Here is a 24991-nt window from a genome sequence, read left to right as displayed (position 1 = left end):
CTAAACCATTATTATGTACGAACGGAAGTTCGTCATATAAACGGGAAGGCTCAGTTTGTGAAAGAAGCGAGAGAGAGAGAGAGAGCGCGAGAGAAGGGGGAGACTAAAAGAGGAGAGAAGGATGATAAAATAGAGTGGGGAGTAAACCTGATGTAACGCGTTTTACACTATACATACCACCGTCGAAATTAAACGAGCTGCGAATAATGCACAGATTTGTATCACCTATCCCATTGACATCCTTTAATGAGTTATGCGTTTCAGTTGTTTGCATCGACGTCCTTCTATTAGGACTAATTCGTATTTGCCCTAATTCGTATATGCCCTTACAAGAGGATAATATATTAATTAGCGTGGAAAGAATCAATTATAATGTCGAATCGTTGAAAAAGATTAAAAAGAAAGGATAAAGAAAGAGAGAAAAAGAAAATGGAAATTGCACGAACAAGACCAGAAAATAAATTGGAAGGATGACGAATTCGTAGATAAATCTTCAAACTTTGATTTGGGATGAAATAAAGGATCGGAAAAATAAATAACGACGGAGAAAGTGAGGTGAGAGAAGGTGTCGATCGATTAAAGTCATTACAAAGTTACTTTTTCTTCGTAGGGGGAGAAAAAGAAAGAAAGAAAGAAAGAAAGAAAAAAGAAAAAAAAAGAAAAAAGTAGTGGTGGGAAAAACGTAAGAGACGTATAAAGCTGGAATATTCGGAGGTAGTACCGACGAGACAAATGAATTAGAACGTCCCTCCTGTCCTACGACCAGAGCGAGACTCCTCTCTTTCTCTCTCTTTCTCTCCTCTTGCCCTCCTCATGGTACTCCGACACAGGGCAAAAGGATGGGTAACGAGGCGAGAGTACGGCCGCGTTTTTGAATAGCAAATCAGCAGTTAAATTCTATTTGAATAGCTTAATTTCCGGGCTCTTTACGCTTCCCTCCTGAAACGGAGGGAGTAGTTCCTCTCTTCAGAATTCGTTCCGTTCTTCGGAGGTGCACCTGTTTCATTCCGCTGGCCAACCAAGTGAGCGAAAAGAAGCTTTGGAGTCCTCTGTTATTCATTACTCATTAGCGATTTGTTTCTCAGTTATTTCGCACTTTTTTCCTTTTTGTTTATTTGTTCGTTTGTTTTTCTAATTTTTTCTTTTTCTTTTTTACTTTTCTTTTCTTCTTTGTTTCTTTTTTTTCTCTTTTTTTTTTTCTTTTTTTTTTTTTTTTTTTTGTTCAAAGAATTATTGACAACATTATTTAGATACATTTAACGTTTTATTTTTCAACTGGGACGGATCGATAAGTCCCGAGGGATTTTTGAGCCCTCGGCATTCCAATTTTAATAACGATACATTACAATCTGTCTAGATAATTCTAAGAAACATAAAATAAGAAAGCAAATATCTCCCGATCTCGATTTGGTCGAAAGAAATGGCTACGAATATTCAACTTTAAAAACGTCCGGACTTTTAGCTGGAACGTACGAACGTCTATGCTTTTTACGAATTCAAAGAGAGAAAGAGAGAAAGAGAGAGAGAGAAGAGAAGTGAAGGAATTTGCAAAAATTTTTCAAATAGTTCGAACGATGGTTGAAAAGGAAGGTATAGGTATTCGTACTACGATAGGAACACGCTTTACCTTTCTTTGGAGTTGAGAAAGAAAAGGGAAAAGGGTGAAAAATCACAGAAACAGTATGAGCAAGAATGGAAAAGAAGAATAGAAAGCGGAGAATAGAAAGAGTGAAAGAAAAAGAGAAAGAAAGAGAGAAAAAAAGAGAGAAAGAGAGAGAGAGAGAGAGAGAGAGAGAGAAAGGGAAAAAGAAAAAGGTAGAGAGATAGAGAAAGAGAAAGAGATAGGAAAGAATAGAAAGAGGATGCCAGTGGGCAATGAGAATGCGATAAAAATACTACGTCTACGAATGGCTCTAGATAAAAGTGATCGAAACGATAGAGGTGATCGCAATATAAAATCTTGGTGAGACCTCGGCCACATGGCGCTCCAGATCCTACGTTCTGTAGTTCGTACCGAATGTCCGTAGGTCCGTTCGTCCGTCCGTCCGTGCGCATACCATTCCACTTCTGCAGCAATATATCTTATCGACTTCCTTTTTCAACCCTCCTCGCGTCTCCAAGCGGAAACACAAGGCATTACCTCTTTCTAGTAACTCGAATCTTCTCTCTCTCTCTCTCTCTCTCTCTCTCTCTCTCTCTTTCTCTCTCTCATTCACTCCTTCCTCTTTTTCTACTTTTCTAGCAGCTTCTTCAAGTCTCCACAGAGATCAAGGGACTTCACCTTCGCCAACAGGCAAGAATTCTTCTTCTTCTCTTTTTTTTTTTTTTCCTTTTTTCTTTTTTTTTCTTTTTCTTCTTTTCTCCTCTTCCTTAGTAGTGGTTATCGAGTAGGTAACCTAGCAAACGTGTGCCACTTACTTAGAAATCGACAGCAAGTCTACCCACTTTCGATACGCCACGAAACAGTCACCTTCCATCATTCTCTCTCATTTTTCGAATCGAACGATTCCAAAGTATCAATACTCCACTGGTAGTGGCAATAACTCAATATATCCCTTCCGTTCATTTTCTTCTCTACAGGGCAAAAGAAACCATTTTACGATAGATCGACGTACATCCTTCACTTGTCCTAATATAACGTTAGCTGTTTAAATAACCTTTGAGTTAGGGATAATACGAACATTTTCTTTTCTTTATCTTTTCTTTCTTCTTTTCTTTTCTTTTTTCTTTTTCTTAATTCCTTTCTTTTTTTAAATAATAAAAAATCGATAGTTCCTCGATCGAATAATGTCATTAATCTTAAGAACAATGACTCATTCAAAGATTGAGAAGCAAATACGAATTGTACTTAGAGTATGAGATGATTGGGAACATGCTCTGTAATTCCAATCATATCGAGCACACTGGCATGACGAGATAGGATCATTGGGAACAACGGGACTAGGAGAAACCTATGATGAAGAGGAGAAGAGAAGGGAGATATAGAGGGCTGATGGTTAAATAGTTTAGCGATTCGTGCCGCAGTCAGGACAGACTTAGGCGCGAGCAGCGCCGGGATTATGCCTCGCTTTGTGATCAATCAGGTTCATTGATGACTAATCGCTCGTAAAAGCAGACCCATATTACGTGGGTATCGTCAATATGACATTCTGGTATGCAACAGACGGCTTTATCTCTATGTGATTCCATTGATCGATCTCTATATCTTCAATCTACGAAACGATTTCTTAAAAAGAAAACTTTTCAAAATGAAACAATGTCATATCATAATGAAGCGACGACGACGACGACGACTAAGACATTAGTAGTTTGGAAAGAAAAGGAAAAGATTTATGATTCTGAAAATAAGAAAGGACAGTGAGTGCAATATATAAATGGTATGACAAAATTCAATGCGGTCTCGCGTATAGCTAAATGCCGGACATACGCCCAACGCGTATGTTAAATTGAAATTGCTATGAATGGATTAAAATCATTTGTCACTGTCCGGTAAATGCAAGCAAATAAGCTCGCTCAGAAATCTCGTAAACTAGAATTAGAGAAAGAGAGAGAGAGAGAGAGATGGAAAGAGGGGGGGGGGGGGGGGGAAAATAGAGAGAAAGAGAGAGAGAGAGAGAGAAAGAGACAAACGCTTTCAATGGTCGGACGCATTAATTATAACGAGAGTATAATACGATGCTCGTTAATTGCGACTCTTCGAATATTTTTTCAAAAGAATTTTACGATATTTGACGAGGAAATTGAAAAATATATCGATAAATGTATTTATTTTAATAATTTTATTCTTCTCTCTCTCTCTCTCTCACTCACTCACATACACACATACACACTATATCTTAAAAAAGGAAGAACGTGAGAAAGCCGAAATTGGCTTCACGATTTTATGATGGTTTCCATACGCATCTTCCTGATCGTTTTATCGAGCTCGAAGTAAAAGCGGAAAACCGATGTTCCTCGCGATTTCCTGTGGGATCACAGGATACGTTCGCCTTCGTCGTGACCTCTTACTACTCGAATTTCTCGCAAAATTCGAGACGTTTTCACGGTAGACCGTAGAAACATACCTCTCATCTTGTTCTCTTGACCTATTCGTTCCTCTCTCTCTCTCTCTCTCTCTCTCTCTCTTTCTCGCTCTCGCTCTCGCTATCTTTCTTCGTTCTTCTTTTTCACGAATTTAAAAAGAAGAATACAAGGAGTCATTACGAGATAGAAAATCGAAATAAAAGGAAATTAAAGGAAGGAAGAAAAGCAAGTGGAATATGTTTTATAAGCGATGAAAAATCGTTACGACGGGCGTGAAAAACTAATTCCTCTTAACATCGTATTTTTGCGGTCGTTAAGCGAGTAAACCTTGTACATTGTCCCGTTTTGGTAAGCGAATACAACCTCCTCCTCTTTCTCCTCCTTTCTGGATGCGAACAGTTTTTTTTTTTTTCAATACTTGGAGCTTATTTACTACGTGAGAAAGAAAGATGTTTCTGTTTCTTCGTGGATATTAGAGATAAAATGGTGCTTTTACGCGAAATAACATTATTACCTACCTGGTACAAATCTAAGTAAATTCTATCTGTTTTTATAAGGGGAGAAAAGAAAAAAGAACTGAAAAAGAAAGAAAAAGAATAAAGAAGAGAAGTAGATAAGAAAAACGTGACTTTTCCTAGAGCATCCTAATCGATTCTTATCGACATAATACTCAATCTCCGATTCTATCGATATCGAAATCAGTGAAATCTCCGATGAAACGTGCCATTCATGTAACCTTATATTCGATAATCGACGCCTCCAAACTTTGATTCGCTATAACAATTTCAAAGTACAGACATGATGGCCGATTCAATTCGTCCGTAGTAGCGGAACAAAATGTTGTAAAGCAAACGTAACTCGTGTTGAAACGTGCACTGAAGAGGTTACTCTCTCTCTCTCTCTCTCTCTCTCTCTCTCATTCTCTGTTTTTCTCTAACGTACAATAAAGATAGACAGACAGACAGACAGAGAGAAAGAGAGAGAGAGAGAGAGAGAGAGAGAGAGAGAAAGAGATTGGTAGCTATACGTAAGTATATAGTATACGAAGGAAAGGTAGAGAAAGGCAGCAAACGAGGCAGTTTGTCAAGTTCTCGAGCAACACAAAGTCTGACGTACCTATGTACCTACATAACGTTTACAGCGAAAATCAAAGGTAATTGCAGGTGGAAAGACGAGAGAGATCCTTAACTGGGTTCGGAGTTATGCCGTCGTTGACGTCGATTAAACGAATCCATACATGCATAGACATAAACATACATATATGCATGCATACATAAATATCTCCGTTACTCTATTGATCAAAGAGACATTAGAAAATTGTTCTAACGCTGACTGTACTTCAAATATTACATTATCAAGACAAAGAAATATATAATAATAAGATTGTTCTATCTTTACGTTTGATAAAGAAATTTCTTAAATCGTATAAAAAAAAAAGTACGGGCAGATATCTAATAATTTTCCTCGAAGTTCGTCTCTTAATGACGACGACGACGACGATGACGACGACGACGATGTTAAGAGAAAAAAAAAAGAAAATATTTTTTCTTTCAGCGTAAAGATAAATTTTTTTCCAACCGCTAGAGATTCCAAGATTCAGAGACAGGATAACTTCCCAAGCCGAGTCCGTGTAACAATGCTCGAGGACTTTAACTTTTAAAAGTTCGGAATAACGTACCGAGGGAACTTCGTTACTGTCTTACGGAACGTCGAACCAGCCGTACGTCCTGTGCCATTTTTCCTGTGGTTTATCGCCGTGAACGAACGAAAAAGACGAAAGAAAAAAAAAACAGAAAGAAAGATAGATAGAGAGAGAGAGAGAGAGAGAGAGAGAAAGAGAGAGATGAATCTTTCCTTTTACGAAGGATAGATTCTCTGGATAGCTTTTATTCCTACAAAAATCAAAGATTCCTTCGAGAAGATCTCGGACTATCGGAAAGAACGGAAAAGGTAAATTTAGTCATGCGATACACGATGACAAGAGTTATATCGATTTATCCTAACAATCGATAAGAACTAGATCAAATGGTAAAGGGTTGATCTTCGTATTGGGAATACTACAAAATCGGATGCGTTAAGTTGACATACGACGATATGAATGTCGGCTCGTTAAACGTTATTTATAAGACGTCTTGATAAGAAATCGATAAGACGAGGAAAGTACTTGTCGTTGAAAATATTGCTCTTATTCAGTGACTCAGAAAGCGAAAGATAAAAAGAGAAAGAGAAAAAGAGAGAAAAAAGAAAGGGATAAGAGTAGGCGATACGATGTGCTTCTTACAAGCGAATAGAATTTTCCGAGCACATTTGTAGCGAGAGAGAAAGAGAAGAAAAGAAAAAGAGAGAGAGAGAGAGAGAGAATAAAAGAAAAGTAAAAAAAGATGAAGATAGGCAATACAAGACAAGACAAGCAAGCAAACAAGCAAGTAGACAGCAGGAAGGAAGGAAGGAGGGAAAGCGGTTTTCAAGGCGATTCAAACAGACATATTACGGCTTTCAGTTTCAGGTCAAATATTCAATCATCTCCAATGTCGAGACACGATATGAGTATCTAAAGTTTGAGAAGTTCTAAAGTACGAATCAACGAAATTGTTTCTCTAACAGAGATTGTTATCTTTATAATACTTAAAACGATGCGCGGCCGATCGATGTAAATGGAAAGATGGATAGTGGGCGATTTTCAAATTGTTCGTGAAAAATTCACGAGAGAGAGAGAGAGAGAGAAATAGATAAAACCACGAGAATCAACGTACACGTTTGCAAAGTGGAATGTCTGCACGAAGTTTACTCTGTGAGATCTACTGTGGTTTACCTTGAAAATTTATTATAAAGCACACATAGACGTGCATACCAATACACATGATCATTCGAATATATCAAAAGTATGAAAGAATTCGATAGACTTTGTCGGTCAAAAAGTTGAGATAACTTTTATGATTTCGTAGATGTTCCACGATAACGTTCGATTCTCCTTTTCTTTATCTTTTTCTTTCACTCTTTCTCTCCCTTTTTACTCACACACACACACACACACACACTCTCTCTCTCTCTCTCTTCCCTCCTCTTTCTCTCTTTCTCTCTCTTCGGTGACGCGAGATGGGGCGTGAAAAGTTCAGGACTTCTATTTACGTTTCGCTTGTGGAGCGTGAAAGTTGGAGCATATTTCGTTCGCCTTGCTGACTCTTCATGGTTCCCTGTGGAATAAGGCAATGATATACGGTGTGTCTACTTCAATACTACACTCAAACTACACCGTCGATCCGTGAGCGATACAAAATTTTCGTGTAAGGTAGTAAAAGCAAAAAGAAAAAAAGGAATAAGACGAAGTAACATACCTTTTCTTTCTTCTCTTTATTTTTTTTCTTTTTTTTTCCTATCTTCGTTCATCTTCATTTCTCACAGTTAACGAGTAATATCGATTATAATTTTTTGATAGAAATTAAAAAATAAAAACACAAAAAACTAATCAACGTGATCCCGTTTATAATCGTTGATCTATCGTTTGTAAAGAAGAAAATAGAAGAAAAAAAGGTATCGAGAAAAAAACAAAAAGAGAAAGGAAAAGAAAAATAAAAATTAAGTCCTCTCTTTTTCTCTCTCTCTCTCTCTCTCTCTCTCTCTCTCTCCCTCGAATATTCTCATCGAATATAATACAAAGCGGGAGGGTCGATATTTGCCAGGCTAACGGACATTTTTCTCGTATCTTTTGTTCATGGTTCCTCTTCTCCTATTTTTTTCTTTCTTTTTTATATATATATATATATACATATAAATATATATATATATATATACATATAAATATATATATACATATACACACATACACATGGATATATAGTGAGCGAAAAAAGAAAAAGAGAAAGTGTCAGAACATCGGAAGTAAACAAGCAAAGAGAGAGAGAAAAAAGAGGGAGAGAGAGAGAGAGAGAGAGAGAGAGAGAGAGAGAGAGAGAGAGAGAGAGGAGACTTTGGTCGCAACCGATGCCTCTTTTGTTGCTCGTGCGCGTAGATTATGGATGGCGATTTAAGCTCGACGCCTAATCCATCACCGTTCGTCCGTGTACCTGTGCGTATCCACCTCGCTACTATTATCCTATGCATGGAGAAGAAAGTATGTGTGGGGAGTATGTGTATACGTGTGGATGAATATGTCTATGTGAACCGATCGGGTTATGGATTTTGTTAGCATCGGACCGAGTTAACGAGGCTTTGTCGAAGAGAGATAAAAGAGGAATAAAAAAGGACAGAGAGAGAGAGAGAGAGAAAGAGAGAGAGAGAGATTTTTTCTTGTCGCTGCTTCGACAAAGAAAAAAAAAAAACGAAAGAAAATGAAACGAAACGAAACGAAAATCAAAAACGAAACAAAAAGGAAGAAACGAAAAAAAGAAGAAGAAGAAGAAATACAGCTAGTAATTTTCACGTAGCAAGGACCCCGACACTTTTTTTTCGTATATAATATACACATATACGTACGTGTGCGAATAAAAAAGTGTTATCGTTCGTGATATTCTCCCGTAATACGAATAAAATAAATAATAATAATAATAATATCGACGAGAACTATTCGATGAAAATGTTTCAATCCTTATTTGTTTCAATGAGCGTTCCATCCCTAGGAAAATCGCAGACAGCGTCTCGATTCTAAAAACTTTCCTGTTACGCTCCTTTCTCTCTCTCTCTCTCTCTCTCTCTCTTTTTTGTTTTGTTTGGAATAAAGTAAAACATCTTATAATAAGAAAATGAAAAGTATTCCGACGAAAGGAAGAAAGATCGGTCGATTAAACGAAAAGCTTCCAACATTTATTTCTTCCCTTCCTATTTCAGATTCAACGATTTCGATCGTAGACGAGAACTATATACCGATGCATTTTCTCTCTCTCTCTCTCTCTCTCTCTCTCTCTCTCTCTCTTTTCTCTGTCTTGGAAATACTGTTCGCGCGGTAAAATCGAACAGCAAATTCCGTCGTTGAGCCTCTCGCGGCATGAAATTCGATTTTTCGACTATCCTAAAAAAAAAAAACGCAAAAAAGAGAAAAAGAAAGAGAGAGGGAGATGGAGAGAGAGGGAGAATACAAAAAAGTGAAAAAAAGAAAAAAAAGGGGAAAAAACAAATAACGCAGCCAGGTGCACAAGCTCGTACGGAAATATTCGACGCGTCCGTCCCTCGCTTTTTACCTTCCCCTTCCCCTCATCAATTCCATCCCATCTGATCCAATCCCCACTACATCCCTCTTCATCTCCTCTCGCCATTTCTGTCGTCCCCCTCATGTTTGCAAAAATATTTCGTTTGACCCGGCAAATTATCGGACACTCGTCTGCCGCGCTGAATTGATTTCGATCTGAGCACGTCACCATAAACGCGCTCCCGTTCATTGATTATCGCGATGAAACGTGGAATCAATACTGTAATCGTCCTATCCGAATATAAAATACAAATAGCAAAAGGAGAGTGTTTCCGTCATTAGTAAATACTGAAAGAGTTGACACGTCCTCGGTACGACAAAAATGATCGATTGAGGGATATACGTAAAAGAGGATACCAATCTCTTTTTTATTTATTTAAAGGGGAAAAGTGAGAAAGAAAGAGAAAGAAAGAACGAAATAAATGTCAACGGAATTAACGAGTATGTGTGTCAAAAGTGATATCCGGATTATATATATGCATACATATATACGTGCACACACACACACACACACACACACACACACAACATATATACATACATATGGATAGTCAACGAACTATGTACCGATGTGAAAAAAGAAAGAAAAAATAAAAGAAGAAAGAAATATTATATGTGAAAAAAAGATCAACAACACAGTGTGGAAAAAAATAATAGAAAAAAAAGGAAAAAGAGAAAAAAGAAAGAGAGAGAGAGAGATAGAGAGAGAGAGAGAGAAGAAAAAAGAAAGAAATAAAGAAAAAAGGGAAAGAATCCGAAGGAAGTGACGAGTTCAAATGGTGAAAAGCACCACGCATAAAGTATTACTCCTGATACAATATTGAATATAATTGATAACACAGAGGAGAGCGTTATCGAGCGAGAAACTTAAAACTCCTTTTCAGCATTGCTTTTATACATAGAAGAGTAACACTGGGGTAGGCAAGCATACCGTATTCATCGAGGCGCAAGCTCGGTCTACATTTTTACAGGGAGCACGGAATGAAGCGTTATAAAGCGGTCTTCCCGCTTCGCGTGGCTCTCGCGTCACCGTGGCGTGGGTGCTTCTACCCATATATATACGTAGATACATACATACGTAAATACATAGATATGTACATAGGTAGCGTACTAATACAGAATATGTACGCTAACACACGAATACCTTTAACCTATCTACCTATACGTTAAGAGGATCGCGTGCGTTAGAGAAATCGAGGGAAAATGCGGCTCGAGGCCGATGGAATTTCTCCTCGTGGTATACTGTATAACGAAAATGAATACACCAACGTTATAGACGTTGCACGTGCACATGCACACCAAATTCCAATGTGCTAGTATTTGAAAAGCCCGCGCATCTCAGTTTTATAACGGGTGCTTCTTTTCCTTTCGACTCACAACGACGATGCCATCGTGTACATCGTCTTTCTTTTCTTATACATATATTAAAGGAAAAAAGAGAAAGAGAGAGAGAGAGAGAGAGCAAAGGGAAAAGGAGGGATTCAAAGTTCGAGCTTGCAAAACGCGAGCAGTTTAAAGAATATCACCGAGCAAACTGCAAATCGATTTAACGCTCGAAGGAGTCGTTACGAGCGTGAAGTCTACGAGGTATCGTGACGCGCGTGCATAACTTTCTCACCGTACGTATTTTCGCACGGTTAGAAAAAAGTCAAACGTTTTTCTTCTCGAATCTCTCGAAAACGAAATATATCATGTTTTTATGAAAGAAAAAAAAAAAAAAAAAAGAAAAAAGAGAAAAAAAGAAAAGAAAAAACTCAACTGAAATTTCTTTCGTTTTTATGATAAATTCAATGTTAAAAGAATTATCTATGTAAAAGATAAGATATTTTTGGTTATCGGAATAAATGGAGGACAGATGAAGGAAGTAGGTAATTTTCTTAATTTGCACGGGGATTTTCTCTCTCTCTCTCTCTCTCTTCTCGTTATACTTTCACGGAATAAAAGAGAAAAAACGAGAGAGAAAGAGAGAGAGAGAGAGAGAGAGAGAGAAAAGATGACTGCTAGGTTGAAAGTAGGTCCGAGGGCAATAAATTAATCGACCGAGCGTTTCCGCTGAAAAGAGAAAAAGGGTGAGAAAAAGAAATAGAAAACGGATGAAAAGCAGAGAGAGAAAGAGAGAAAGAGAGAGAGAGAGAGAGAGAAAGAGAGAGAGAGAGAAAGAGAAAAGGGATAAAGGAAGCGAAGGGCCAGCAAACGCTACGAGGTCGCCCGAGGCCAGCATTGAAGCTGTCGGTGAGCTCGACACTAGCTCGAGCTAACACCCGTTGCAAATATAAATCGTTCGGATGCCTTCGTCGAATGCGAACTACGACAAAACGCGCAATCCTTTCAACGGAATCCAATTTTTCGAAGCACAAAAATTGCCAGGAGCGATCGATCGAATGCTAGCCAAAGAAATAAGGTACGAGTGAAGGTACAGGTGAAGGTACTCTTAAAGGTGTTGGACGAATAGTAAAGGAAAGTTGAGAGTGCCCAACGAGAAAGGACGACGACGACGACTTCACTTCACAAGAACCGTCCTTTCGAAGGACTCAAGATTTACAGTTCGATTTTTTTTCAACGATCGATTCTTTTCAATTTCGTTTCATTTTCTTCTTTTTTTTTTTTTTTGTTTCTTCAAATTACGTCAAAGGTAATTCATATATTCGTGATCTTTCACACGAACTTTATAAATCAAACATTATAAATAATATTACTGAGATATTTGATATGATTATATATATATATATATATATATATATATTTTGAATTCAAAAATATAGAATAAAATGTTCATCTAAAAAAAGCTCTCCCACTACTTGCAATGTATGTAGATGCGGATAAAACTGGCGAATTTTATACGACAACAGCTGGTGCTTCTAGCTAATATTTTACGCTCGACTCGATGTTTGTTCTACATAAAATCTGTAATTTATAAAAGTGTTCACAATATTTTCGACAAAAGAGTTCGACATAAATGAATCTATAAAGAAATATGTATGTGTATATATATATATATATACTCTCTTGATAATCTTAGGGATTATCCTTAAAAGTAATTTGATTGATAATTAATTAGTACGTCGAAAGAAGATATATATATATATATATATATATATATATATATATATGGACAGAGAGAGAGAGAGGCACTGATTACCATGGAGTGAAATATACGAGATAACATGATGAGAAGCCGAGCGGATTTGCCGGTATAACGACGACGAATTTGGTTGGCAAATCGCGAAAACAGCATTCGGCTTCACGGAACGTAAAACACGATTTGAAAAGCCACGTTTGCAAATGTGTGCGCTTACTGGACCAACACGTACTTACGTATGTGTACGTGTAAATACGTATTTTACGATTCAAACAAAAAGAGAATGAATGAATAAGCCTAAATGCATGGGATTACAAGAAGCATAATAAGTTCGTGAAAAAGAGATGGAGCGGTTTGGGAAGAGGGGCGGGGCGGGGGGAGGGGGGAATTAAAACAAGAAAAGAAAAAAAGAAAAAGAAAGAATGAGAAGAAAAAAGAAAGAAAAGAAGAAAAGGATGGAAGCGAGCCGGTCCGAAGCGGTGCAACGAAATTCTTACAATTAAATCTTTTCACGAAGTTCTCGACGAGTCCAAAGGAACGACGGAAAACGAAAGAGAGGACAAAAGCGAGAAGAGCAGATCAAGAAAGTAATGTGCGCGTTTTACGTTAACGTGGATTATGCGGCCTCTTAAATCCTATATAAATCGTCGTTCTATATACTTTTTTCTCTCTCTCTCTCTCTCTTTCTCTCTCTTTTTCTCACTAAAAAAAATTCCTGTGAAGTGTCATCCCTCGCCCCGTAGATGAGAGATATTTTTATCCATCAGATTTGTCTGCCGATTGAATTGACTAACAATGTATATAATACAATAAAGAAAAATCATGTTAAATTTTTTAAGTTTAATTTTCTACAACAACCATCATCCCTGTATGTCTAGTGTTCTACTATTGACAATAGAACGCGTTACTCTCACACGGTGAATCACTATAGACAAGGGAAACCAATTTGAGAACGCGGAATGAAAGACATGTCGAAAACAAAAGCAAATCCGATCGGCGAGAGCATACTGTGATTATACAATCGACGAATTTTCCGTTCTCTTGAGGTGAAACTCGATATTTCGTTGGGCGCGTTCCTTTGTGCCTCGAGGAATCCTGATGTTGACAATACAAACGTGCATAATGAACGGCGTACTGGCTTTCATATTTCCTCTTTTCTTCTCTCTCTCTGTTTCTCTCTCTATTCCTCTCTCTCTCTCTCTCTCTCTCTCTCTCTCTCTCTCTCTCTCTCTCTCTCTCTCTCGTTCTTTATCTTTTTCCTTTAAAATCGGTATACGTGTCTTTGCGTACGAGTCTCCTGTTGCATATTATATTTTTACATCATAGTTACAGTTACATATAGGTAGATTATTTATGTATACATAGGTAAGAAGTAAACGTATCCATAGATACGTATTACACGTACATACACATGCACATATACACGCAGGTACACACATGCATATGCGTAAGATTTAATACGATTTCATAAATGAAAATTCGCAACGGGTCTCGATCCAATCTCGATTTATACTTCACTTTATATTCGAGAAGATATTCTGTTTGGTACGAATGGTTCGAAAAGTTACATGTGCTCTCTCTCACGGACAACTGCTTCGAGTGCTCTTGCAAAAGGGAGATATGTACGATTCTGAAGATTCGTAAGAGCTCGAAAAGCTCAAAGTTTCCGCGGTAAACAAGCTTGTCCAAATATTTTTCCGTGGAGGCCTTACCTCCTTCTACCATCTTCTACATTTTCTCTCTCTCTCTCTCCCTTCTTCAATCTATCCATTATAGAAAGCTCTCGAACGGGCAATAGCTACGGAACAATTGGAGAGATTTTTACGAAAGCTCGATCATTCCATCTCCCTCTTAAAGTCTGCTCCCTTTTCTCTCTCTCTCTCTCTCTCTCTCTCTCTCTTTTTCTCTCTTTTACGCTTTGTAGACTCCATCAAATCGATCGAACGTGAAGTATCCTTTTATCCACCCTCTTCCTCCTCCCCTCCCCCTCCCCTCCATCTCCTCCTCTAGCAACTCCAACGAGCCCGCGGCCCGATTTCCGCCATTTCACAGGTCTCTTTGCAAACTGCTACGAGTACGAACATTCGCAGTCTATGCGTTGCACCTTATCTGCATGCTTCAGGCCGGCTCGACAATGCTTAATCTACGTGTGCACGAGACTCTATGCGTGTTTACGTACTATGTGTGGCTCTAGGCAAGTACGGACACTGAGAGAGAGAGAGAGAGAGAGAAGGGAAAATCGACTCTCCGTCTCATCTATCTCTCCTCTCTACCCCCCTTCTATCACTCTCTCTCTCTCTCTCTCTCTCTCTCTCTCACCCGTACACACGCACATTTACTCCCTTTGGTCATATCAACGCGAGAATAGCGCTGTTTCGTGTAGCATCGAAAATGAGCGATTATGATGTTCCGTGTGAAACTGTGTCTGAAACTGTCGGTTCATGAATTCGGGCTCTAGCAAGTATGTGCGTGATATGCATTCATGTATACGAATTCTATGTATGTGTTACACATTATATTCCGTAGTTTCTGAGAGATAGAGAGGAACGATAAGATGAGAAAGTGGGGATGAAGTGGCTCTCGGGATCGTTCGAAGCACGATTAACGAGAAGTTTGTATTTTATATTGTTATGAGATAGTCTATAAGAGATAAGGTCTTTGGTGTACCGTTAAATCTATGAAATACGAGCGTCTCGTTTTACACGACCGTCGAATAGTCTTTTGAGAATAATGGGTACGTGAGATTTAACTCCCCAAAGTCTTAGATTTTTCGATAGATTTGTCATAGATTTTTTTCGAAAAATCGTTACGTAAAAGTAGTTCTTTCTTCTTCTTATTTTTTTATTTCTTTTTTTTCTTTTTTTTTTTTTTTTTTAAATTCTCCCTATCTCTCCTCGCGTGTATTTCTCTTGTAATATTTACTCGAGTTTTATTTATACACGGGAACGAATGCAAGAGACAACGACACGGATAATCCATAGGAATGCACACGATTGGTGCGAATGTTTTATTAGAAGAAGCATTAACCTCCGAAAGCCGATACTAGACGGGAAGTCGATAAATAGCAAACCTACGGATAAGATTAATTAACACTTGGTTCTTCGTGTAAATATCCGCTCCGTCGTTTCGATAAAACACACACTTATCCATTTATCGTATACTCTTCGAATCGGATTTCCACTATTTTAGGATTGAAAGATCCGACGAAGAAGCTTATTTAAAGGGTCTACACGAAACGATATAATAGAATTATATATATATATATATATATAAAATAAAAAAAAAAACTTAACGAAGCAGAGATAAGTAAAAATCGAAGAGGAATAAAAAGCCCTCGAGCGAGCTCGATGCGACAATTTTCCAGAATGCGGTTGCCGCATCGAAATAAGGATAAACAAGTAGGTTTTCGGTCGCGTCCCACTTTTTTTCATCCCTTTCATCCAGTTCCCCCGGTAGAGAGCTTCGGTCCACCGATGCCGTGGCTACTGTTTTCCCTTCTCTCCCTCCTCTACCCTCTCTCTCTTTCTTTCTTTCTTTTTTTTTTTTTGTTTCCCTTTCTCCACGTTTTGTCATAACCTCCCTGCGTTTCCCGTTCCTATGCACTTTGTTTCGGTGGTCGCAGAGCGACAAGCTTACGAGCGAACGAAGAACAAAACGTGCTGCGGTACTCTCTCTCTCTCTCTCTCTCTCTCTCCTTCTCTTCATCCACCACAGTCATCGTCGTCGTAGTCGTAATAGTCGTAGTCGTAGTCACAGTCGTAGTCGTCATCGTCGTCAGGCGACGCTATGCTTTTTCGCGAATCCACAGCCGCACCCTCGGTTCCGCTACTGGTTTTAGTTGGCACTGTTAGTGCACCAGCAATGTGTATAACTATGCACACGTGTATACGAACACGTTTATATTTCTAAGTGTACGTTAGTGGCGATGCGGCAGTCCGACTCCGGTACGAACTCGGGCAACCGTCGAGCTATTGTTTCGAATTAACATTAGCAGCTTTCCGCGCCCATGGAATTTCGTGCGAGCGCAAGCTGCTAAGCCTGAACCGCAACGGTTCCGTTGGCCGCGTTCACTCAACCCACCCAACGTGTCCCCCGAAACAATGAAGTAATCGTTGCGGAATACGCGCAGCTTAGATAATACCCCCTTGATTCTTCGATACGCCTTCTTCCTATCTTCCTGTCTTTCGTTTATATTTATATATTATGACGCATTGTAGAAAAGTTTGCGTAATTTTATTAATTTTTAATTTCTTTTTTTTTTCTTTTTTTTTCTCTTTTTGTTTTATTGTTTTTTTTTTTTTTTTTTTTTTTTTATCAGAAATCCTTTTCGATCCTTTCCTTCTCACCATTCGTATATATGCATACGTATATAAAACGATTTTATTTTCTCTTTCTCTCTCTCGTATGCGTGACACGCATAAAGAACAATCATCGGCTTCGAATCGACCGATCGACAAAGACAAAATAAATCCATCCGAAAACAACGTTACTGGACGTATTTACTCAACGTACTCCGAATCCATACAAACGTTGTAACGATCTGCACGCTTTAAAAGCCGCTTTCGCTTTGAAGCTTCGATCGAGTTGCTTCAATAAATATTTACCATTTAAAGATACTAATTCGCGCGAGCGCATTTATTTCCTAATGCTATCTTTAAATGCCATCATCCGGTACGTTCATACTCGATCTAGTTTCATTCCACGTATTTAGTTCTACGCTGAAAATCCTCTTTTCTCTCTCTCTCTCTCTCTCTCTCTCTCTCTCTTTCTCTTTTCTTTTTCCTTCCTTTCGAATCTAAACCGAATCGATTTTTTTCTTTCTTCCTTTTTTTCTTTTTTTATTTTTTATTCAGAAAGGAATACGATTTCAGAACTTGTATCAACGTAATGTATTTAGAAAGCACTTGAAATTTGTCAGATAGTATGTTTCGTTGGCAATACCGCCAAACAATCGGCTGATTTCGTAGGATTATCGATTTCCAATGTTTACCGTATAGAAACAATAGCGAGACAATATTTGTCGTTGAATCGCTTTTACATCAACGTAAAATCGAATTTATATCGTTGACGTCTCTAAACTTCTCCCTAAGACGTTTGTTCCACCTGCAAACGAATACGGGACGTTATAGGAATGTTCGTTCGGATCATAAAGAATTTGTTTAAAGTATTTAGATCGCTTGTTTACGATTAACGAAACGAAACGATAATACTTTCAGAAAACGCTAGAAACATATTGCCGTTATCTCATCGATGCGAACTCGGTTTTAATAAACACATACGCCCAATGTATAAACTGATCATGCGTAAAAAATATCAACGTACGAATAAACCCGATCGTTTAGTATACACGACCACCATCGGGATAGTTTATTTTCAATTGTGCGAAACCAATGTCCCGTGTTAAGCTCTAATAATAAAATGGAGATTATACGATCGTTTCGTACATTTCGTTTTAGCATTTAACCATTACGAGCCGATAAATCTCGTTTTTCCATTCGTTCACATACGTCTATACTTTTAACAGTTCTTTGAAAATCAAGATCCCGTGTACTTTAAACGACATTTCGAATATTTACGAATACAGCGAATTCGATTTATTATTAATCGGTAAAATTTGTCGAGAGAAGTGAAAGAGAAAGATAAGGAGAAAGGAGGAAAAGGGCGAAAAGGAAACAAACAAAAAGAAACAAAAAAATAAAAAGGAAGAAAGAAACAGAGAAAAGGAAAGAAAGAAAGAAAGAAAGAAAGAAAGAAAACTGTCGGAAAAACGAAGTCGACGTGATATCGATGAAACGGGCAACCATCGGTTCTTCCTTCTCTAAGCGTATCGTTCATTCCCTGTTATCCGCTTTCCCGAAGTATCCCCTCGCATTTTTATTTCGATGTCTCGTAGTAGTCGACCGTTTTACAACCGTCCTAACCAGAGAGAAGACCACGGTTGCTTCCGGTAGGGTGACCGACTATTGGACATTCCACTCCATTTGCAGGACCTTTAAAATTGTAATTTATCTCTCGTTGTTTTTAATTAAATTCCTCTCCTCCTCGACATTCTTCGTCTCCACCCGCAACGTATCGCTTCGTACATCCTGTTCCTATTCTTTTTTTCTTTTATTATTTTCTTTTTTTTTTCTTCTTCTTTTTTATTTTCCGTATGTGTGTACTTCTTTTTTCTTCTCCTTCTTCTTCTTCTTCTTCTTCTTCTTCTTCTTCTTTCTCCTTTTGCCCATGCTTTTCCCTACTGTTCTTTTTTGTTTGTTTTTTTTTTTTCTTTTTTTCGGCAAACCTTTTTTTCTGTCTTAGCCCATTGCATACCAATTCCACACCTCCCTGACCCCCTCACCTCCAAAAATTTCGTCGATTACTCGCGAAATTTTATGATAAAAGAAACGAAGAACGATAACCGATACCCTCCTGGCATTCTGACAAAAACTTTTTGTATCATCCATCGGCTGATATCTATTCGGTATAGTCCTTGTTTTAACTCATTGCCGATATGCAAAGGATTGGATTTTAATATTAAATTTTATTCGAGTTCGAACGAAAAAACGTATACACTCGCATATTACAAACGTATATATATATATATATATATATATATATATATATACATATGTTATGAATATAAACGCGGGAGCTTTTTCGAAACAAACGGGAAATAATGCTAACGCAATCGAGATAACAATTTTCAACTTTGAAATTTTAGAAAAATGAAAAACAGAAAAAAAAAAGAAGAAAAACGAGAAAACGAAAAAGAGAGAAAAAAAATGGAAAAAAATTAATAAATAAAGAAAAGAAAGAAAGAAAGAAATCACAAAAAGAAACAAAAGAAAAGAAAAGAAAGAATAAATACAATCGAGTATATTATAACTCCTGGTAGAAAAGTATTCACCGGTAATAAATTTTGCGAAAAATACGAAATAAAGTCTGAATGAAAATGATGGATAGGTGTAGGGTATAAAAATAAGGGGTGGGGTGGGGGGGGGGAATAAAAGAAAAAAAGGAAAATAGCAAGTAAAAAATAAAAAAAGGGAAGAAGAGAACAAAGAGAGAAAAAAAAAAGGATAGGACCGCGAGTAACCATTTCGACCGCCATCTTTTCTGGCGGTCTCATTTTCCGATAAATCCGTTGGAACGCGCGTTTCGCGAAACATCGCGAGACCGGGTCAAAGTGGATATAACAAGGGGAGAGTTAAATCGCTCGGAGCGATTCGAAGAGCCCCAACGCGCGCCATAGCGGGGCTCGAGTAAACACACACCCGAGGACGCGCAAATAGCTACGCAAACTCGTGGACGCGCGAAAACTCGAGAATGTTGCCCTCGGCCCCGGACTATTCTCTCTCTCTCTCTCTCTCTCTCTCTCTCTCTCTCTCTCTCTCTCTCATTCTATCTCTTTCTCATTCTATCTCTCTCTTTCTCTCTCTCTATCTGCGTCATGAAATTCGATCGCAAAAATTGCATTTCGCTCGCAAATCCGAATCTCGATCGTAACGTCGTCGTTAAATGGCCGTGATATCGACGGTAGCTTTGCGTTACGGCTATACGATCGAATTAATCGAACTCGATTCTTCGATCGTTCCTCTTGCTACCGTAATTTCGCCCAAATTGTGTCCTTCTGTGACCCTCCTCTCTCTCTCTCTCTCTTCTCTCTCTCTCTCTCTCTCTCTCTCTGCCTCTCTCTATCTCTCTCTTCTCTCTCTCTCTCTCTCTCTCTCTCTCTGTCTCTCGATCTCTCTGTATGTGTATCTCTCTCTGTTTCTCTCATGCTCTTTCGAGAACCAACGATTATTAAACGGAGTAATTAGAGAAGCACGATTATCAAACGGATGGTTGGTGCTTTCCATTTGCAGAGTACGAATCGATTTTAAGTTCTAAAAACGTAGTAGAACAAACGGTCCTACTCTTTATGAGCTTTGCGTACCCTTTTTTTCTTTTTAGTTCTCTTTTTTTTCTCTCTTTTCTTTTCTCTTTATCTACTCCCTTTCTCTCTTTTTTTCTTTCCTTTTTCTTTTTTTTTTTTTTTTTTTTTTCAAAAAATCATCTAACGATCGTACGAACGATGTATGTATTTGCGAGACGTGATTATTTTTTTCTTTGCTTTTTTTTCTTCTTCTTCTTCTTCTTTCTTTTTTTTTTTTCCTTCTTAAATCAATTATCATCTAAGATAAAAGTCCCTATTATGAGACGAATTTAACCAATTACGGTACATTATGTGAATATATTATTTCATTAAAATAAAAAGTAACTACAGTCTTAAAAAGAAAATAATAGATACATTATTTTAATGAAAAATATTATAATCAATTCATTAGTCTTAATATTGAGAATTATCGATGTTTCGTCTTTTTCATAAACGAAAAATGTTAAGTTTAATTTCGAAACGTTGAAATTTCAAAATAACGCAAACATCCTTGGTAAAGGTACGAATTCTAAAGTGCGATAGCAGTAGGTTAGGGCAACCAACTCGACAATTTCAACGGAGACTTCGTCCGCGTTAATGGAGGCCCTCTCGTGGCGTGCTATAAATCCCATGGCCGTTCGAAATCGTTTACAGTACCGGTTCACGCACCAACAAGCTTTAATTTCGGATCGCAAAGTGCAATTTTCTCGTGGGTAACACTTCGATGACGCGCTTCTATCCCGAAGCGAGCACGAAAACTCTTCTACGTTTGTGTTCGCGTCTATGTGTTTATTCGTTCTTTTCTTTTTTTCTTTCTTTTTCTTCTTTTTCTCTTTCTTCTTTTCTTTTTTATTTCTTTTATCGATCGCCTTTAACGAAATACATTTAGAATATTTTCATGAGAAAATTTGTCACGATACTTATGCCATTTCAATAATCAACAAATTATTATATTTATTATATTCGTTTGTTATGAACATAAGCCAGGAAAGATCATTTCCGATTCATAACCCTCCGACGATACGTTCAAACTCCGTTCCTAGGCTACCGTAATATTTCCTACGATTCGCCGGATAACTCCGGATTATTGTTTGACTTGGACCGAGCTTTTGCGATGTTCCGACGTTCCATCCGCTCGTCATCGTCTTCGTTCTAGGAACGAGAGCTCTCGCCAAAGGACTTGAGGCACGTTCGACCTCATTCCAAGTAGATACTCCTTTATATCGTTTCTCTTTCTCTCTCTCTCTCTCTCTCTCTCTCTCTTTCTTTCTCTTTATCTCTATCTCTACGAAAACATGAAAAGGATAAAAAGAAAGAAAGAGAGATCTTTCTACGATCGCAACATAATTTCGATAACCACGAGAGGTAAACGTTGGATCTTCTCCTTTAACGAAACGATATCACTTATGAAGAAAAGAAAAAGATGAAAAAAGAAAAGGAAGAAGAAAAAAAGTTCAAGAAGATGAAATCGATGAGAGAATTCTCCACGTAACACGTTGGAAAATAAAGGAGGATGTATGACAATATCGTTTGAAGAGAAAATGAGAGAAATCGGACGACACTCTGAACATTCCTAAAGATCGTTTCGAGTTGACGAGAACCTTTACTATACGGTTCATTGACCATGAAGGGCCGAGAATCTTGACTTGGAACACGATCGTCAGGAGAGAAAGAGAGAGAGAGAGAGAGAAAGAAAGAAAGAGAGAGAAAAAGAAAGAAAGAGAGATAGAGAGAAAGAAAAAGGTAGAAGCTAGAGGCATTGGATCGCGCGAATAGATCAAAGGCCAGGACCGTAGCGACGTTATCTTCAAGAGAAAGCACCTATTCACTTGCGCACGAAACATTAGCACGTTGCTTTTCAACCTACATTTTCTTTCACAGTCGCAAGAAGATTTTCTTTTTTCTTCTTCTTCTTCTTCTTCTTCTTCTTCTTCTTCTTGTTTTTTTTTTTTCTTTTTTCTAATATATTTCATCGTAGTAAGTGAGTACGATAGAATTAAAAGAAAAAAAAAAAAAAAAGAAAGAAAAAAGAAAAAGAAGAGAGAACAAATAAAAAATGAAATAAATAGACAAACATATTTGAATTAATTATTATTTAATATCTCTAACGATCCATTCAAGGTGTATTTTTATTACGTCATCTCTTTCGCGTCGAGATGTTCGAGCGTTGAAGAAAAAAAAAGATCTTGCGTTAAAAGATTGACAAAGAAGAGAAAAAGGAAGAAGAAGAAAAAAAAATAGAAGGGAGAAGAGAGGGATAGAAAAAAAAAAAAAATAAAAAGATAAAAAAATAAAAAAAAAAAAAAGAATTATCCATAAATACAGGGTAGCCCGGTAGAAAAGTATGAAAGAAGAAGGAGTTAAACATAGGTTTAGTTTCGATCACGTGCGCCGACTCATCAGGCTCGAGGCACGTCGCGGAAGAGATCGATCCGTTTGCTCCGTTGTCCAGACACGTAAGGATAAACTGACCGATCGTAAAAGTCTTCCGGAGCGCGTTCGTTTCGAGCTTCGATAACGTCTCGGTATCCCAATAACTTTCCTAACAAACCGTTCCCGAGTGCGGGGAAGGTTCAACGTACGACTCTCCCAGTGCTACTGAAAACTACCTAAAGTGCCACCAGGAGGTACGAGAACGTAGAGAAAGAGTAGAAAAAGGGATAGGAAAATAATAGAAAAAGAACAAAAGTACCTACTCGCGTTACACCAAGGGGATTTCGAGTGCCGCTAAGGCCGACGCGTCCTCCATAAAGAGAGAGAGAAAGAGGGAGTGGGGGGGGGGGGAGAGTGGGAGATAGGATGAGTCGAAACGGAGTTGCCTTTAAATCAATCGGAATCACGCTAATTGGATCACGAGAGGAATTCGATGTAAAATCTGTCTCTCTTTCTCTCCCTCTCTCTCTCTCTCTCTCTCTCTCTCTCTCTCTTTTTCTTTTTCTCTTTCTGATTCGATCCGATCCGATCGATCGTTCGAACACGCTCTTTCCAAAGACACGACACTGATCCGACTATTTTTTTGCCGATCCCCAATCGATTCCCCGATAATTAGTCGGTGGTTTCTTTGAAGTCGAACTAAACGTAACGAACGTAACGAAATAGTTCTCTTTTACCTTTCACTTCGATGAAAACTCGATATTCGATAGATAGACAAATAATAGATTAAATGGGTAGATGGATAGATAATAATGATCGAAAAGAATGTCCTTCTTATTGGGAGAGAATAAAGGAAGATATTACCGGGTATATAGAGTTAATAATTTATCATCAAAGCTAATTCGCTAGTTCTTTCAATGTTAATTCTACATGAGGGGGTCATATTTTTTATTATCTATTATCTTCTGAAGAACCTGAGAACATGGCGGATGACCGATGTGCTCTTACCTTTCAAGGAAAAACCAACGAGGAAATCGAGTGGCAAAAAGTAAGCTTGCAACCGTGCATTTTCTTCGCAAGAATCTTTATTAATAAAGTAGACGCTAGTTGCTAGACGTTAATTAATAGCGACCACTTCTTTTCACCCTCTGCTCATTTGCACGCTCTCTATGTATATATCCATATCTCACTGAACGTTGCTCTTTCTGATTCCCTATAGCTCGTGTTGGACGATAAGAACTTGAGAGAAGAGAAAAAAAAATAAAATAAAATGGAGAGAGATATAAAAGAAATAAATACAATAAAAAAAAAGAAATAAGGAAAAAAAAAAAAAATAATAATAATAATAAAAAGAAGCAGGATAAGAAATAGATATATGGTCTTCTTCCCGAACAAAGTAAAATTTTTTCTTTTTTTTTTTTTTTTTTTTTTTTTACACAAGCATTAATAACATCAACTGTGCCAAAAGTTTTTGGCCTTTTCTCCCTCTTAAAAGAGAAAAGTGACATAGAAGAACAACATGCCGCTCTTTTTATCACTTTATAAAACATAGACGGATCCAAAGTCATAAGTGAACACGTAGAATACGTACGTATACGCGTGTTCAGGGACGACCAGGTGCAGAGAGAGAGAGAGAAAGAGAGAGAAATATTTCTCTCTTAAAAAACTACAACAGAAAGCCATATACCCAGTTTTACTTGCACCGAAGCCCTCGTGCAAAAGCGAAGAAACCGAGCGATGCTTTTGCAAAATTTAAAATAGTACCTCCTCTACGACAGACCCAAAACATTTTTCGACCGAAATACAAAAAGTTTTATATATATATATATATATATATCTCATGGTGACGTTTGTAATCTTCTACGATATATATTTTACAATTCTTGTCGATATCTATCCAGTGGGAGTGCCATATTGCCAAAAGATAAAGATCATTTTCAATTCTATGAAAATTAAATTTTTCAAAAGAAATGATGAAGCTTTTCATTTTCGACTGCGATATACAACGACCACCGTTCCGATATAATCTTTTTCTGCTATATAAAAGAGACAGGGATGTAAAGAAAAAAAGGGAACACAATGCAGAGAAAAAAGGGAACGATGGGAATCCCTAAAGCTCTCGTAAGAAACATTGCGAGAAGATAGGAAAGCTAAGAAACGAAAGAATAAAGAAAGAAATAAGATGGGAAGGCGTTCGAGGGAGGAAAAAGCGGGCAAGCTGGGCCAGATAAAAATAAAGAGAAAGAGAAATAGACGGAGAAATAAAAAGAAAGAAAGAGAGAGAGAGAGAGAGAGAGAGAGAGAGAGAGAGAAAGAGAGAGGGAGAATCCGGTAGTCATAATCGCAGCTTAGAATGCATGGAATAATTGCGCGAGTGCATCGCACCGTAGGCGGCTTAAATGCTGCGGCAATCATAAAATATAATTTCTTTAGGGGC

At 37.8% G+C, this 24991-nt stretch overlaps 1 protein-coding gene across 2 annotated transcripts in view; it reads left to right on the top strand.

Annotated features, from left to right (window-relative positions):
* The window catches only part of LOC124953090 (tyrosine-protein phosphatase Lar), a 485939-nt gene that overhangs the window by 91661 nt on the left and 369287 nt on the right, over positions 1-24991 (top strand). The window lies entirely within an intron of this gene.

Source organism: Vespa velutina, chromosome 11 (genome assembly GCF_912470025.1).
Source record: "Vespa velutina chromosome 11, iVesVel2.1, whole genome shotgun sequence".
Taxonomy (NCBI): domain Eukaryota; kingdom Metazoa; phylum Arthropoda; class Insecta; order Hymenoptera; family Vespidae; genus Vespa; species Vespa velutina.
The sequence above is the reverse complement of the archived record's forward strand: the minus strand, read 5'-3'. Positions and strand labels throughout refer to the sequence as shown.